At 48.5% G+C, this 15,935-nt stretch overlaps 1 long non-coding RNA gene across 2 annotated transcripts in view; it reads left to right on the top strand.

Moving 5' to 3' along the window:
- LOC114012200 (uncharacterized) overlaps nucleotides 1-15,935 on the top strand; it is a 31,681-nt gene that overhangs the window by 2,537 nt on the left and 13,209 nt on the right. Inside the window, exon 1 of one of the 2 annotated variants that reach the window (XR_008746040.1) lies at nucleotides 13,260-13,755. The exons of the other annotated variant lie outside the window; for it this stretch is intronic. This is a non-coding gene — a long non-coding RNA (uncharacterized LOC114012200). Of the gene's footprint in view, nucleotides 1-13,259; nucleotides 13,756-15,935 lie in introns of those variants that run through there. 2 annotated transcript variants of the gene reach the window in all.

The following is a 15,935-nucleotide window of genomic DNA, read 5'->3' as shown; positions in this document are numbered from 1 at the left end:
CTCTTCTCCCAGATAACAAGGGACAGGACAAGAGGAAACAGCCCCAAGTTGCACCAGGGGAAGTTTAGTTTGGATTTCAGGAAAAATTTCTTCACCGCAAGGGTTGTCAAGCACTGGAAGAGGCTGCCCAGGGAAGTGGTGGAGTCGCCATCCCTGGAGGTATTTAACAGACGTGTAGCTGTGGCACTAGTGGACGCGGTTTAGTGGTGGCCTTGGCAGTGCTGGGTTAACGGCTGGACTCGATGATCTTAAAGGTCTTTTCCAACCCAAATGATTCTATGGTTCTGTGATTTATTCCATTTTGCTTCATTTATGTACCAAAAAAGAAGGAACGGCTGTCGCAGGCATGGTGCGCTTACGGTTAAAAGAAAAACCAGCATCACACTCAGTGCGTTCAAAGCAATACAGCAAGGCGGAGTGTGATAGAAAAACAGAAATCGGAGGGCAGGGAGTACTGGTTTTTCTGCGTCTGCCTGTCTACCTGCCTCTCCTATCTGTGACAGATTAGAAATATGCACTGGCCATTTAGCTTGGCAAAAATCATACTTTTTTTGCATGAACATGAGAAAAAAAATCATCCTGCTGCTAAGTGGGAAAAGTTTATTCTGAGAATAACACCATCCAGCTCCCAGTTTTTTACCTAGAAATGTTTGCTATGTCTTAATAATAACACAGAAAGTCTCAGACTCCATGACAGAATATCATTATATTTTCTGGTTTTAGGAAAAAACCTATTATAAATATGTCTCCGAATGGTGTATATATACCTTGGCTTGCAGTTTAATTTGCTGTCAGTCTGAAACCACTCTTTATCGTAATCCTGGGTTCCTACTCATAACATACGAAATGATTTTTAACTTTGAAGAGAAGGATGAAAACAGGTGCTACCTTCACAAAAGACAGACAAAATGCCGCTTTCCCGTATCCCGTATCCTGGGCAAGGGAGCGGCAGCCTGCAGCTCTTTGGGAAACCCCAGTAAAAAAAAAAAAAAAAAAAAGACATCCCCAATTTTAATTTATTTTTATTTTTTATTTTAACATTTAATTCTGAAGCCTGCACTTGAGAATTTAGGGCTACAAATTCTACTTGCCACACTTATCCAAAATAAACTCTGGCTGAAGAATAATATTTTAGTGGAGTAAGTGAAACGGCCGCAAAAGTAGCATCATGGAAACGTACCTTCGTGTGGAGCATGACTGCCGGCTTAGTCCCGACTCGCTAAGCGCTGTCTTTTACAGCCACTTACGCTGGAGAGACTTTACTGGGAATTCAAGGGGATCCAGGGAGGGAGATGACTTTTAATGTGGTGTTTTTAAACACAGCCCAGGTGCTCGCAACCGACTGTTGTGATCCCCCACCCAGTCTGTCCTCAGGTAGTTAACATTCACCAAAATATTGATGGCAGTTACCTTTCCTGCCAGCTCTTATCTGAGTGGGCTTGAGTAGGACTTTGGCAGTGCCTGAAAGGAGGTATTGTTACCTTAGGGGGAAAAAAAAAAAAAGAAAAAAAGAAAAGAAAAAGGGGAAAAAAAATAAGCAAAGAAAACTCAAAGAGCCAAGTTGAGAAACAAAGGAGGATTTTGGATCCGTGCTGGCCAGGACAGCACTGCTCTGCCAGTCCTGGGACGGGACTGTCCTCATGCCACCGGCCCCGGGGCCTGGCAGTGGGGAGTGTTTGCTCTTTATAAAACAGTTGGGTTGGCTTTTTTTTTCATCCTCCTGTTACTGAGGCTTCTTAGCGTCCCTTTTGTGTGCCTGAACTCAAACCAAACAAAGTATGAGCGTGTATGTGTGTGTCTCATCCTCCCTCACCAGCGCCCTGCATCCTCCTTTTGAACTCCTGCTCCAATTTCAGCCAAATTCGACAAAGAGGATGTTGAAGAGATCAGGTTTTTTTTGTAATTTGTGAAGATGCAGTACAACATTGCTGAGAAGAAGAATGGCAACGTGAGCTTCCCCTGTACTAGACCTCAGAGAATCCACAGATGCTGAGGACTATCTGTAGGAAGGCAGGCACCTGTCTCCTGCTGCCCGTACAACTCCTCATGGGCTTTTTATTTAGCTACTTGTCTGTCACTTTTATCTTTTGGGGTCTAACGGTCCAGGTTTGGTGTCCAGACTGAATAATTTCCGAGATGCTCGTTCTCTGAGACAGTCTGAGCAACAGTCCCTGAGAAGGTGATGAATCTGAGGTCTCCAAAATTACCTGAAACTACACAGATAATGCCTACATTTTTTCTGTACTGCTGGGGTTGGAGAGATATATCTTGGGATAGGAGAAAAAAAAAAAATATCCCCTGAAGAAAATAAGATCCAGTCTTACTGGTCTGGCAGCATTCGTGGAAGAAAAAGCCAGGAGTACAACTGGGTGGCTGTGGAGTGTGTCCACACATGAGAGGGGACCTCTCTGCCTTGGTAAGGCTCTTAAGGCAAATCCCAGAAATTATTGGACTGTTTTAGGGGAATCTGGTGGATTGCGCTAAGGAAGCCCGTGCTGTGACCCATTCACTGCCTGCCTGGTGCTGCCACCCTCAACTGGGAGCTCTGCCAGGGCACTCAGTGCATCCCTCCCGTGCGGGCTGAGCCCTGGCAATCAGCACCTGGAGTTTGACCTTGCAGGATGCTGAGTGCTTTCAGCTGACTCTGTGGTGGGATTGTGACCACTCGGTGCTTTATAAGCCCTTTCTTTTGCAGGGGCTCATGATGGCCCCAGGAAGGCTTTTTAGCAGAGCATTCAAGGTCCTCGCCTCAGCTGAGAGAATGAGGCTGTTTGCTCCCACCACGTGCCATTTCTGCAATCAAGCTGTTCCCTGCCAGCCCCAGATGCTGATTAATTTTCAACATCTTGTGCCTGACTCGCCTGATCTGAGACCGTTGACTCACAAAACAGGAAAGGTCAGTTTGAGTAACATCTAACCCAAGGCACCAGGCTTCGCATCCAAAACAAACAGCTGTCGCAGGGATGCGGGCTCGCTGCAGCTGATTCCCATGTGAGGAGAGGGCAGGTCTGTGTCCTTTCTCACCGTGCTGGCATCCCAGGGCCATCCTCCCCTCCAACAGTGGGAGGGGGAAGGTGTGGAAACCCTCCTGGGTTGAAAAACCGGGAACATTTTTGCAGAGGGATTGTTTCAATTAATTAAAAAGGGGAGGGAGAGCAATGATTTGCACAAATCTAGGAGACGGAGAGCTTCATTGTTTGTAGCGTAAGATCCTGGCTTCTAATCTCCTTTGCACAAGGTGAGACAGCAGCCTGTGGCTGTGGCTTGGGGAGTGTTTTGTGTCCCAGCACCCTGTGGGACAGCCAGGCTGATGGGCTCACAGGTCTGCAGAAAAGGGGGGACAGGATTCTCAGCACAGTGTCGGCTTTCCCCTGTGTTTTTCTGGCTTACAAAGAGCTTGGCCAAGGAGATCTACAGTGCTTTGCAAAATGACCATGCCCTTGCTTGCCCTGGGATGGCTTGTTTGGTGGAAAGATGTTGTTAGGGATAAGGGAGACCGGAGTGATGGAGGGATGCGGTGGTAGGTGTCAGCTGTGGAGTGAGTAATTTCGGAGAGCTACCTGCTCTGCGGAGGTCCCAGCTATGGTGGTCTGGGGCTCTGAGTTTCAATAAGCCACTGATAGCTCCCTGAAGCCCAGTCAACCAGGTGGTTCCTTGCAGTCTCCAACTCATCGAAACAGAACGCTAATTATTAATGTAGCCCATCTACAAGATAGTGCGCTTATAAAATACTCTATACATGAATTATACCTATAGGGTATAAAATACCCTATATGTGAAACACGGGGTTTGGTTTGCATGGAATTTTAAAGGAACTGTTTTGTTGTGGAATCTCTGGACATGACATAGTCACAGCAATCCTTCGCTTTAATGGCCTGACAAGATCCACGGGGTTGATGACCTGTGATGAATCTCCAAACTGTAGTGTGAGTGCGTCCTCCTCCTCTTGCCTTGTGCTTAGAGCTGCATCAGTTGAGCAGCCTTGGTCTGGCCGTGTTCCTGCGGGTAGCTTGGGTCTGTGTTACAGCAATGTTATAGGAAATGGATATTGGTGTTTTATGATTTAAGGGAGGCAGAGATACCAAACTCACCCCAAAGGTTTTTTTCCTGATCCAGCTGCTAATGCAGCAGCCTGGGAAGGACTGCGTATTGCAGAGCTACATTTGACCTGCTGCAGAATAGGGCTGGAGGAAAAAATACATCCACGTTCCTTAGCTTGGGAACTTGGCCTTGGCCTGATGAATAAGGAAGTAACCGAGTCACTGCCGTAATTGTGCGGTGTTTAGACGTGGAAAGGGATACGGCATTTCCACAGTAATTCCTGTTAGTGCTCCTCTGTCCCTCCCACCACCTCCAGATTATATTTCTAAATGATCTAGGATGTTAGAGCAAAATCAGTAGCTGATTAGCCAGCCTGCTTGGCTGCAATCACACCTTTCAATATTAATTACCCACTCCTTGAATCTGATGGCGTTGAGCATCTGTGGTGAGGACTGCTCAGTGTTCGGTGCCGTTGGCTGAAGACGAGGATTCAAAGGGACAAAGTGCCGGCACTCGCCCAGCCAGCGGGAAACGAGGGCTTGTTTGCAAACATGATTGAGGAACACGACCAGCAATTCCAGTGGTCCCAGCCTGGAAGCGGCCGGTCTGATAACGCTGCCCTGGTTGAAGGTCACGGGGGAGGCTTTGCATTGCGAGGGAAGACAGAGAAACAAAACTGTCCCCTGAGGGGCTGGGGTTGCTGAGCTGGTGGAGCATTTGGCATCAGCAGAAATGCTGCTTGTCAGGGTGTTTTTCTAGGGGAGGCAGTGGGTTTTGCTGGTGCCGTTTGGCTCTGGGTGAAGGTGTTCCGCAGCTCAGGCCGAGCTCCTGGAAATCCGTTTGAAGTCCGGTTGGAAAGAAGTGCTCCAGTGGGTCCTCTCCAGGCTCCAGCCCTCCCTCCTTTTTTTGTAGGTTGAAGCAACATCTTTTTTTATCAATTTTGGTTCTTTTACTAAACAAACTCCAAAACTGGGCAATACAAGAAAGACTAGACGACCGTATTCACAAAGTTTTCCCCCAAAGCCCAACAAGATTGCTGTATGCAGACTTGAGCTAGCGTGGGTTGCGCCAAACTGATTTGGTGTCTGACCTCATCCTGCTTCTCCATGGTAAAATTTCTTCCATGGCAGAAGACCAAGAGCCAGCCCCGGGCTTGTGGCCACTGCAGGGGACAAACCTGGCTGGTGGTGCTCACGGTGAAGGTCCAGGACACTGATCTTTCTGCTTTTGTGCAGCCGGGAGGGGGGATTTGAGGTGAACGCTGGCAGGCTGGGGCTGGGGGCTGGCGTGGAGCTCAGGTGGTGCTGAGACCTGCACATGGCATGTTCCCATCGCGGGGTTCGGGCAGAGTTCGGTGCTGGGAGCTGCGGGAGACAATGCAAATCCCACCTACTCCTGCCAGCTGTGTGTTTCACCCCTGGTCTAACCGCTTGTCTGCATATCACAATGAGCCTCAAAGCTCCTGCATAAAATAACATTTTATTATTACTACTAATAATAAGTAGAGGTAATTTGTGATTCTTGAAACTAGCCCAAGCCACCGAATTCAGATCAAGATCTGACTTCAGCCTCCTGAATGTGGGGGTTTGGGCTCGTCCCTGTGCGTGTATGGGACCAGTTGTGAAATTTGGAGTTCAGCTCCCAAGTCCCTTCCTCCTGCCCCTGAGCTTTCAGAGCTGCGGTCTGGCTGCAGGCCAGTGCTTAACCATTACGAAAAACCTCTCTATTGAAGGGTGTGCCACCTGTCTCTCTCTCTCTTTAAAATTATGATCTTCAGGAGGGTGAATTGCATTAATGAGATCTGCCGGTAACTGCAGGGTGATCAGTAGGGTTGGCTTGCAGTGGCCGGGTTTGCTGCAGTGGAGAAAGCCATAGGGGCTGGTGAATGCGTGCGAATGGCACGGTGTGACCTTGTCGGTCTCTTATGGCCATTTTTGTGTGCTTTGTCTGCTGGAGAGTCCCAGCCTCTGCAGTGGCATTGGCACAGGCTGCAGGAATGTGGTGAGCGGCAAATGTAAGAGGTTATGGCTGGACTTTTCAGAAGAGCTGAGTGCTGGGTGTGACACAAGACCATGCTCCGGTGCTGGTGTGCCACTACTGCGCACCTGGCTCAAGATCGCTAGAAATAAATTGCTCCCGTCCTATAAATCCTGTTCCAAAGGTGGGGTGAAGGGTGGAGAAACCCTTACTCTGTTAGCAGAGTAGATGGGTGAAAGCTTTTCCCATTACTGGGGCATTCACAAAAGCTTTCTCTGGGTTAATTCTCTTCTGTCCAATGCATCTATGTGACACGTGCCCACAGGGCAGTCCTTTCTCAGTCACCATGTCCATAGGCTTCTCTTCCTCTCCCTGATCATCTTCTGTAACAGCTCCATCCTTTAGCAGCTCCTTCTTTTCCCAAATGGGCTTGAAACTGGCCAAAGGGTCGGCTTATCTAAATAACTTTTGAAGCTATCAGAATGACAGATCCATGGACACACAGAGGAAAACTCCACAACTTTTAGAAAAAAAGTAAAAATAAGAGGCTGAGGTTGCAGGTTTTTTTGTTGCGGCACCTTTCAGGTTGGGTAACCAGCACCTTTCTGGTCTCGTCTTGGGTTTTTTTTAAAGATCCAGCAAACAGAGCAAAGGTGTTACATGTTCAAGAGCTGCTGGGGAGCGGCTGTGTGCTAGCGGGGAGCGCAGTGCAGAATCTGCCTGGCCCGTTTACTGTACTATGGACTCCACGTGTGTACTGGGGTGTCAGTGCCAGCACCCCCCAGGAACCAGTTCGGTGGCAATGGTGCAACCATCAAGCATGAATCTCTCCTGCCTTCAACGGCAGAAATAAGCTACCACAGGAGAAAGCTGAAACAAGCTCTTGCAGTCATGCAGCAGGCCCATCCCAGAGGCAGCTCAGTGAGTTTTCCAACCTCCATCCTTACCCAAAACCCTGGCAGATCATGGATCATTCCTCTGCAGAAAGCAGACTCCACCATTGGCAAATGTGTGGTAGATGAGCTTTTGCAATACAGGAGGGTTTGTGTCATTCAAAACCAAATTATTTTTTTTTTTTAAAAAAAAGCCATGACCAACCCATTGGCGTTTTCATTAATAATTTTTAAAAGCTGTGAGCATACAGCCTCTTCCTTGTTCCAACAAGCGTGGGTGGGAGAGGGTTTGCAGCCCAGCCTGCACACCCGGCGCAGAGGTGGGCGAATGAGTGCAGGCTGGCTCTGGCCGAGCATTGGCTGCGGTGCAGCTCTGCTTCCAGGGCTAAGGAGAAGCCAAGCCAGTGGGAATGCTCTCCGGCATCGTTTTCTGCCATTCACAGTAATTTTTATTTATATGTTTGCTTTTTCACATGCAGATGGGCAGCATCAATGGCTCAGAGCTGTGGTTTGCATCCCAGAGCCAAGCAAGTCGTCTTGTCCTGGCTCAGCCTTCAAATGAGCTGGCTTGCCCATGTCTACCTGGGCTGTTGCTATCTCTGCAAAGTGGGTAGTTCGTTCCACAAGCTTCCAGTAGTAGGTTGCTGGCTGTTTGCATCATAAACTAGTGTTTAAAGTGTGGTTACAGTCAGAAAAGAGCCAGAGAGCAACTGTAAATTTGACATCCTACAGGTTTTTTACTATTTATCCCTTGTCAATGGCTGTCCGTATCGAATTTGCTCCGTTTATGAGTCATGGTGAGATTTCTCCCTCCCAAACTCAGCGTGGCAACTGGAAGCTGCTTCCACTTTTTGTTTTGCATGGCAAAAGGAAAGCATTGGAAGGCAAAGGCACATGCAACCATCATTGTTTTGAGTCACCAGGCTGCCAGGGCATGTGCTGGACCTGGCTTAAACCAGTGCCTGCTCAACCATGCCCTGTCTCAGTTTATGTGGACTGGGTGACCAGGACTCCTCTTCCAGTGGGTGTGGGTTTGGGCAGCTTCTGAGATGGCTACAGACTAGGTGGTAGGTGATCTGAAAGAAGACATAAACCCACATTGAGCTGGCAGCAGAGGTCTGCCCATCATGTTTCCAGAGAGAAGTGGCTTTTCCCCAGGAGCAATCCAGCTGGGAGGCTGGTGACCATCCCACAGCAGAGGGCTCTGCTGTGGGAGCTTTGGCTTGGAGCAATGGAGACTTGGACTCCACTCCACCATCAATGGATTTTATTGTCCTGTGGGGTTTTGCTCCAACACTTAATTCAGCAGCTCCATTCATTTTGATCGGTACGTACATATATACCTTGGCACTTGGCTGCCAGGACAGGCCAAATGGTATTACGCAGTCCCGGCCAAAAAGTACAAGGGCGAGGGAGGGAGGTTGCAGAAAAATTCCTCTCTTGCTCGGGTGAAGTTCCTAGAATCTGCGGGGAAGTACGGGGCAAGGGTTGGCACCGGCACGGCGGCCCTGCCAGCTTGGACAAGGGCTTGAGAAACTTCTCAGCTTGACTTCGAACTGCTCCGTAAAAAATTCAGGACAAACGTTGGAGGTAAACTGCTAAATCATGTCTTAAATCCCTTCCTCCGGGGTCAGATTCCACTCCCGGCTGCTTACCCGGCACATCTGGAGAGGGGATGCGAAAGTCTGAAATTCACTCTGAACACCCCTCCTTTCCCTTCCCACCTCCTCCCTGCCGACCTGAGGCCTCCTTGAGCGTGGGCAGGGGTGGGGGGAGGACACACACGGTGCTAATTACTGTCCAAAATGTGGGTGAGTTACCGCTGCTGAGCGCACAGGGCTGGTTTTGTGCACAGAGTTGGGTGTGGGCAATGCTCTTTCTTCACAAAGGTGAGACCTCAAGGGTTTGAAGTCAGAAAAAGCCCCAGCCCAGCTCCTCAGATCCTTCCTTAGTGTTTTCCCTTAAGATTTGTATTTTCTGAATTGGAAGGACTTGTACAGAGAAGATCCCTATGTGGGTGTTGGGTGGTGATGGGACTCTGTGGCTGAACTTGGTTTCCACTTGGAAGCAGTCAGGTTTGAAAAAGCTACTGTAAAGAAATGGGTTTGGCATTTGGTGATAATCAGGGCAAAATCAGCAGCAGAGGTGACAGATCTGGGGAAACCTTATCCATGGTGCAAGGTCAGATAGTTTTGGTGGGGTTTGTTTATGTAGTAGTGTGGATGTTTGGAACTGAGGGACATCCACACATCTTGTTTTCTGTTTGCTTTTAAGCTGGTACCCAGTCCTTATTTTCTATCTCTTTAGAAACTGGATTTTTTTGGCATCATTGCCTGTACTGCTCCACACACATAGCGATGCAATGAGATTCCCAAGGACCTGCCATCTAGTCTCTAGACAGAAAAAAAGAATTACAGATGCTGTGTTGCTCTGTGGGATGCAGCAGATGGGCAAAGCATTTTCTGCAGGTTTCTGTCTGTGACTGAACAGAAAGCGGTTCGTTATTATAGGTCTGCAAAAAATTAAAGCCGTCATTTTTCCTAGTCTGCCTGAAGTTCTGAAGTCACAAATTAATTTTTCTTTGGCTTAGGGCAAATTGTTGGCCTCCTGGGGCTCTGTTTGGATGGGCTACTGATGGGGACAGTAACCAAGTATGACAGGGCTGCATGTTGCATTTCCATCTTCTTTACAGAGCCTTGCTTTCTAAAAATTAGGTAAGATTTATGATTGCTTCTTTGATACACCAGCCAATAAGGAAAAGTGTCTTTAGCCCAACTTAAGAAACAATGAAAATATTTTTTTTTTTAGTAGAGAAGTTTCACTTTATGTAGTATTTCTGTCCCAAAGAATGCAGGTGGAATGGCCTCACCCCCTCAGTCCTGGGGAGGATCAAGCCATGAAGTGAGGAAAGTTGGTTGTTTTTTTTTTTTCCTTGAAAACCTGCTGATCCCCCTCTCTCTCCCTTGGATAGAATATTTTTATGCCAAAGGTGGATGCCTCATTATTGAACAAATGTCAACAAGGTGTCCTCCAAAGAGCTGAAGTCCCGTTTTCCAAAGGGTGCCTGGTCAGGGTTGCATCGGTGGCTTGGGATTTCTGCTTGTGGGTCCCACGGCAAAGCAAAGTCATTTTGGAGCAACCTCAGGCTTGGATAACTTCACAGCCCGTGTCTGATTGCAGACTCCCCGTTTGAAAATGGCTTCTCAAGTCTGAACTTCTATCCAAATTTTGAACAATATTTACATCTTTTTTTTTTTAAATTAAAAAAACAGAGGTGATCTGATGTTTCCCATCCGTTTGGCCCCAGGTTGTTTGGCACTGGAAGAGGATGGGCCAAAACACCCAGAGAAGGACAATTCTCACAGCACCAGCTTTCCGGCCTGAGCGCCGGGAGGAAGTATGGAAATCTCCTGGGAAATTCTGTTCTCTTCTCATAGGATTCCTAGCCCAACTTTCCATTTAGTCCAAAGTTCTGTGGGAAAAATTATATATGTATCCTTATGTGGAAAAAAAATAATATGTACAGACGCTTGCATGTTGCCTTTACTGTGTTAATGGAACTGGCCAGTTTTCAAGTGCTGTGGGCAAGACCCGAGTTCACTACTGATGCCTTTTGTTCCAGTAGTGCTTTAAGATAAATGTTGCAAATATTTTTACGCAGTTTCTTGCCTTTTTTTTTTGTTGTTGTTGTTTTGCCTTTTTGTTCTGTGAGTCTTAATTTTAGGAGCTGCCGTAAGAAAAAACTTCCTTTCTATCCTGCCTGTGTCCCAGGACTTTACCTGGCAGGGATGAAGAGCAGGCTATTGGAAGTAGGTGCATGGAAATTGGTGAATATTGTGCGGGTCTGGGTTGGTCTGTGCCTTTTGGTAAACAGCGAGGAACTGGCAGGGAGGAAGGGCAGCGGTGGGCATACGGCTCTCCAAGCAAGTAACCCCCTGTTCCTCCAAGAAGTTCCCTCCCTTTAAACCTTCATCATCCTCCTGCCACTGCCAGGCTTTTTGTTTTGACTTTTCCTTCAAGACCTGCTGCAAAAAGCTGGAAATCCCGCTAGAAACGAGCAGGGAGAGGGAGCACAGCCGTGGGAAGAGGCTGCATGTGCAGAAGAGGGTGAGGAGGAGGATGGGGTGTGATGAAGGGTCAGTTGCTGGAACTGTTGGCTCGGGGAGGTGTCTCTGCTTCTCCCAGGATACTGTGTTAAACAAACTGATAGCCAGCCGGGCCCCTCCAAAAGCCTTTTGCTGAAACAGGGGCCATGCAGGTATTTGGGCACTTTGCAGACACTCCTCCCGGGGCTGTACCGCCACGGTCCTGGGGTCCCGATGGGGTCCTGAGCCTGTTTAAGTGTCCAAAGAGCTTTTGTTTGCTGTTACCCCTCCCATTACTGCTGCTCACCCCCTCATATGTGGGGGACCTTTTTCTCTGCCCTGGGGCTGTTTTGCAGGAGCTGGTGCCGGTGGGTTGGACAGTAAGGGGGGGCTGCTGGCTGTGGGGCTTTTTTGGAGTATTTTGCTCCCGAGGATGGCACCGAGGTGTTCCCCCATGTCGGGTCCCAGAGCTGCCCTGGATCCAGCTGCTGGGTCAAAGAGGGACCCCTTGTAGGAAGGCAAGTTCTCCCCAGTGCCACCCCATAAGGCCAGAGAGGCACCTTTGGCACTGTTAGAAAGTCCTTGACATCTTTTGTCACAGTGCCAATAAAAAGGGATCATGGAAAGTGTGGGAAAGTTGCCAGGGCTGGCTGAGCCTGCCCGTCCTCCCCCGGGCACTACCACCACCTGCTCGTGCTCCTGGCAGCTCCTCTCCCATGTTTGGTTTGAGTGTGAAAGTCCATGTGAAGAACGAGAGGAATCCTGCTGGGTTGGGATCCAGGGACCAGCTGGGGCTGGGACGCTGGAGGTCCTCCTGCGCTGCCCAGGGCAGGAGCTTGTAGGACCACCCAGTGCAGGTGGGGCATGATGGCTGTTTTGGGATCATATCTTCAAAAGATCTGGTTTTCATTGCTCCCCTGAAGGGCAATAGGGCTGGTTGCTGGAAAATGGAAGCACCCTCTATTGTGTGCTACTGAAAAATATCTGCATTTATAAGCAGTCAGTGTGTTCCTGGTCCAGAACTGTTTGTCCATCTCATCAGGGTCTTAAAAGTGTTAGGCAGGAGTCCCAAATGACTGGCAAAACCTGTGAAGTCCAGGTGCAAGGCATCTTATTTTGCAGCTATTATGTTTTTAAATCAAAGTTCTTTCAGTATCTGTATCTGCCTGTGGTTAATGGGTTACAGATGCAAACTGGCACTTCCAGCTCCTGACCCGAGGTGCCCCGGCCAGGTCTCATGACTGAATCGAATGGGGCCAAGAAATATCAACAGGCTGGAAAAGCACCAGGCTCTCCACTCCGAGGATATTTTCTTTAAAGCTCCAGCTCCTGGAACCGTGTGAATCCCGATTTTTTCCTACTTGAAAGCTGGATTTTGGTGGAGGCGAGCCACTTCTCTATGTGAACATGAACTGTGTGAAAGCCAGATGCCTTTTCATTTCTTTACTTCCATTTAATGAAGGAATTAATTATATTCTAAAGTGACTGTTTGATGAAATCTGGGGTCAGCCTCCAGCACCAGCCTGAGCCCAGATCCTTGGGGCTGTTTGTGCATCCGCATCCCATGATGGGGCTTGAGGAGTTGCTAAAGGTGTTGAATCACCCGGAGCTGTGTCTTGCTGTGGGGTACAAGGCAAAATTCCTTCCCAAAGCACGTGTGGTGAATCTCCCGTGTTTTGAAGGTATTATCCCCAGCAGGCCGGCACGGCCAGGGCAGGGGTTGGCCTTCGTTGACATAGAACTGGTTCACGAGTGCTGAAACATGCTGGTGCGTGGTGGGGAGCACTTGGCTACATGAGCTAATTCTCATCATACCCTGCAAGACTCGGCTGTTTTCTCAGGCTCCTCTGGGAGTGGTGGATTAAGGGCCAGGGTGTGTTTGGTTTGGAGGGTGTAACTGTTTATGGACATGCGTTAGAATGGGATATTCGGAGATGCCGAAGTAAGCACAAGTCCTCTAGAAATCAGCTGGGGACCTGTGCTCCTAAGTCACTTCGTCCCTGGAAGAATCCCATATTTAGTGGATATGGCTGCTTGGGGATCAGGTTACCTCTTGGGAGGTAATTTTTATTTATTTTTGTCACAGATGTTGCTTTAAATACCCCCCCACTCCCGTCGCGTTCCCTGGTTTTTGTGAATGTGTCTGCAGCACAGCTGGGTGCTGCTAATAAATCTAAAATAAATGAATTACATTATTAAGAAAAAACACTTCATGGTAGACAGCTCCTGATGTGCTTTTGGGCATTTCCTTTTGGCTCAGGCTTCGCTCCCTTTCTCAGGGTGGAGCCTGAAGTTGCTGCTGTTTAATGGCAGTTTTACAGCGAGGGAGGCAAGGAGGGGCAGGGGATGCTGTGCAGGGTGCTGGGTACAGGGCACGGTTCAGGTGTCCCATGTCCTTGTTGCATCATCTCAGTGTAGTATGGCTTTGCAGAGAACAGGTTATGGAGAAGCAAAAGGTCGTCCATGGGGTTTAGCAGGAAGTAATGTGAAAACACAAGATTTTTTTTCCTCCTGGTTTTACCAAAGTCATTCCAGGATGGGGTCTGTTAGCTTTACAGCAAATGAAAGCAAGCCTGCATCCCTGTGCAAACTCACTCTTGTTTAATTAAGGTGGCCAAATGGGCATAAACTCCTGAGCCACTTGCTCTTTATGAGCAGCTGATTTCACTTTAGCTTAAGCCTGTTCCTACCCAGCTGATGTGAAGGAGCATCCAAGGAGCCAGTGGTACCAGGACACCCAGCACGGATCAAAGTCACAGGTGAATTTAGAAAGCTTAAATGGTTTTGTGTTTAGACCGGCAGTGAGCCGTCGGGTTTTGGGGCATGGCTTTGGGGACTGGGTCTAGCTGGAGCACTTGGTACCTGGCTGGCAGGGGCAGCGATCCCCCCTGCCCCTTGCCTTGGTCTCCCTTTGAGGAGTGTTCAGGCTCCCCCGTGCAAGCCTTTGCTCGTTCCTCTTGTAACTGCACCCACAAGGAAACCTTCAAAGGCTCTGTCCTATCAATTTTCCCCACCATATGTTCTCATTAAAAACTTTATTGTGCACTTTATCTTAGGATTATTTGCCATCAATTAATAAAACATGTTGCAAGCTTCAAATGAACATTCTCCCCTCCCCGCTTCCCTTGAACGAAGGAAAGAACAGAGAAATATGAAAAAAAATTACCATGACAGATGGTGTTTTTTAACCTTTCTTTTGTCCAATCTGGAAAAAAAGAAGGTTCTCAGAATATTGACATGGGTTTTTAATTATGAGTTACATCACTTGAAGACCTAATATGAAGCTTAGTGAGCTCAGCAGACAGATTGTCAGCTCGAGAGACGTTCACGTGTTAAGGTACATGGATGCTGACACACAGGCGCGTGCCGGAGCAGGGCTGCGGGGTGATGGTGTGGGTGGCTGCAGGGTGACAGTGTGGGTGGCTGTGGGAGTGGGTCCCCCTCCTCCTCCAGGCACCAGGATGGGCAGGGAAAACTGCAAAAGCCACTCCTGGAAGCAAACATTTGGCGACTGCTGTGGCCAACAGCTCCCAAAGGCATGCGTTGTTGGCAGCCAAGATGTCCTGCCGTCCTTGGCAGTGGGTGCCTGGTCTTGTAGGTGACGGTGGGCTGTGAGGGAGTTTAAGAAAGTGGCATTTGGGTTTTTTTAAAAGAGTTCCTGAAAGGAGAGCACCTCCTTGCTGTGCTGCTTCACATGGGGAATATAAGGGGGAGGAAGGGTGATGTGGAGGGAGCCCGATGACCCCCAAACTAAAGTGTGACCCTCCCTCCCCTTTCCCACTTGATGAGATCAGGAGCGTGGCTTTTCCCTCCTGTTATTTGCAATTTTGAACCAGCGACAGAAGCTGATTCCTGGGGCCAGCAGCGTTGGTGGTGGGGAGATGGGGTGGGAGGAAAAGCAAATAAAACGTCTACCAGCAGTCCCCGTGGATGCTGCTGGGCTGGTACACCGTGTACCCTGCGGAGCATTTGCTTTGTGTCTGTGCCTACCAGGGGAAAATAAATATAAAAATAATGCGTACAGATGGGTTTCTTATATAAATAAATGTCTGGGGAGAGACCTGGCTGTGGGTAACCTGCTGGGAAAGGCCTGGTCAGATGGGAATTGTAGAGTTAAACACTCCAGTCTCACTTGGATGTGTCTGGGCTTTGATTTATACTCCTGATTGGATGTTTGCCTGGCCTGATCAGAGAGCTTGGGCAGCGGCTCGTGTTGACACTTGGTGTTTAGCTCTGGGTAAAGTTTAAACAGGACTTATCATGGCTCTGACACCTCGCGAAGGCTTCCCTGGTTTAATAGCATGCTTCATGCCATCTCTTGCGTAGACTTTTTACCGCGTTGCTATTCTAGATATTATAAAAAAAAAAAAAAAGGTAAACTTGCAAAATGAATTCATGGAATATCTTATTTGAGGCCTCTTCTAATTTTAAAATAACACCATTGCCCTTGAATCATGTGGCCGTTTCTCTACTGGATTACGCTGGTAGAATATAAAGGCAGGAGGAGTGATCTGAGGTCAATGAAGCTGATCCAGCCTTCCAGAAACCGTTAACTGCACTGCTCATATTGCTCACATTTGCCCCAGAAGCAGTGTTGGGCTCTGCTGGGACTAAAGCAGCCTCGCATGGGATGAAAGGCTCGTTTTGGGTCTCTAGCGTTGCAATGAGACTTCAGCTGGGGTGGGTCAAAATGGTAACTCTAATCTGTGACCATTGCATATTTTCCCCCCCAGACTGTAAAGGTTTTATCCTCTTTTGCTTTTGATGGGAATTGCTCAGATTAACAGCTGTCAGGTTTTTTTTCTCTCTCCCTTGTTTCTCCCATTAGTAGCAGGATGCTCTGGGTACCTGCTCTGGGTGCAGCTTTGGGGGCTCAGATGGCCAAGGGCTGCCCCTAGCTCTGCTTGCACCCTCCTGCGCCGGCAAAAGGGGATGGGTG

This window comes from Falco peregrinus, chromosome 2 (assembly GCF_023634155.1).
Source record: "Falco peregrinus isolate bFalPer1 chromosome 2, bFalPer1.pri, whole genome shotgun sequence".
Classification (NCBI taxonomy): Eukaryota; Metazoa; Chordata; class Aves; order Falconiformes; family Falconidae; genus Falco; species Falco peregrinus.
The sequence above is the reverse complement of the archived record's forward strand: the minus strand, read 5'-3'. Positions and strand labels throughout refer to the sequence as shown.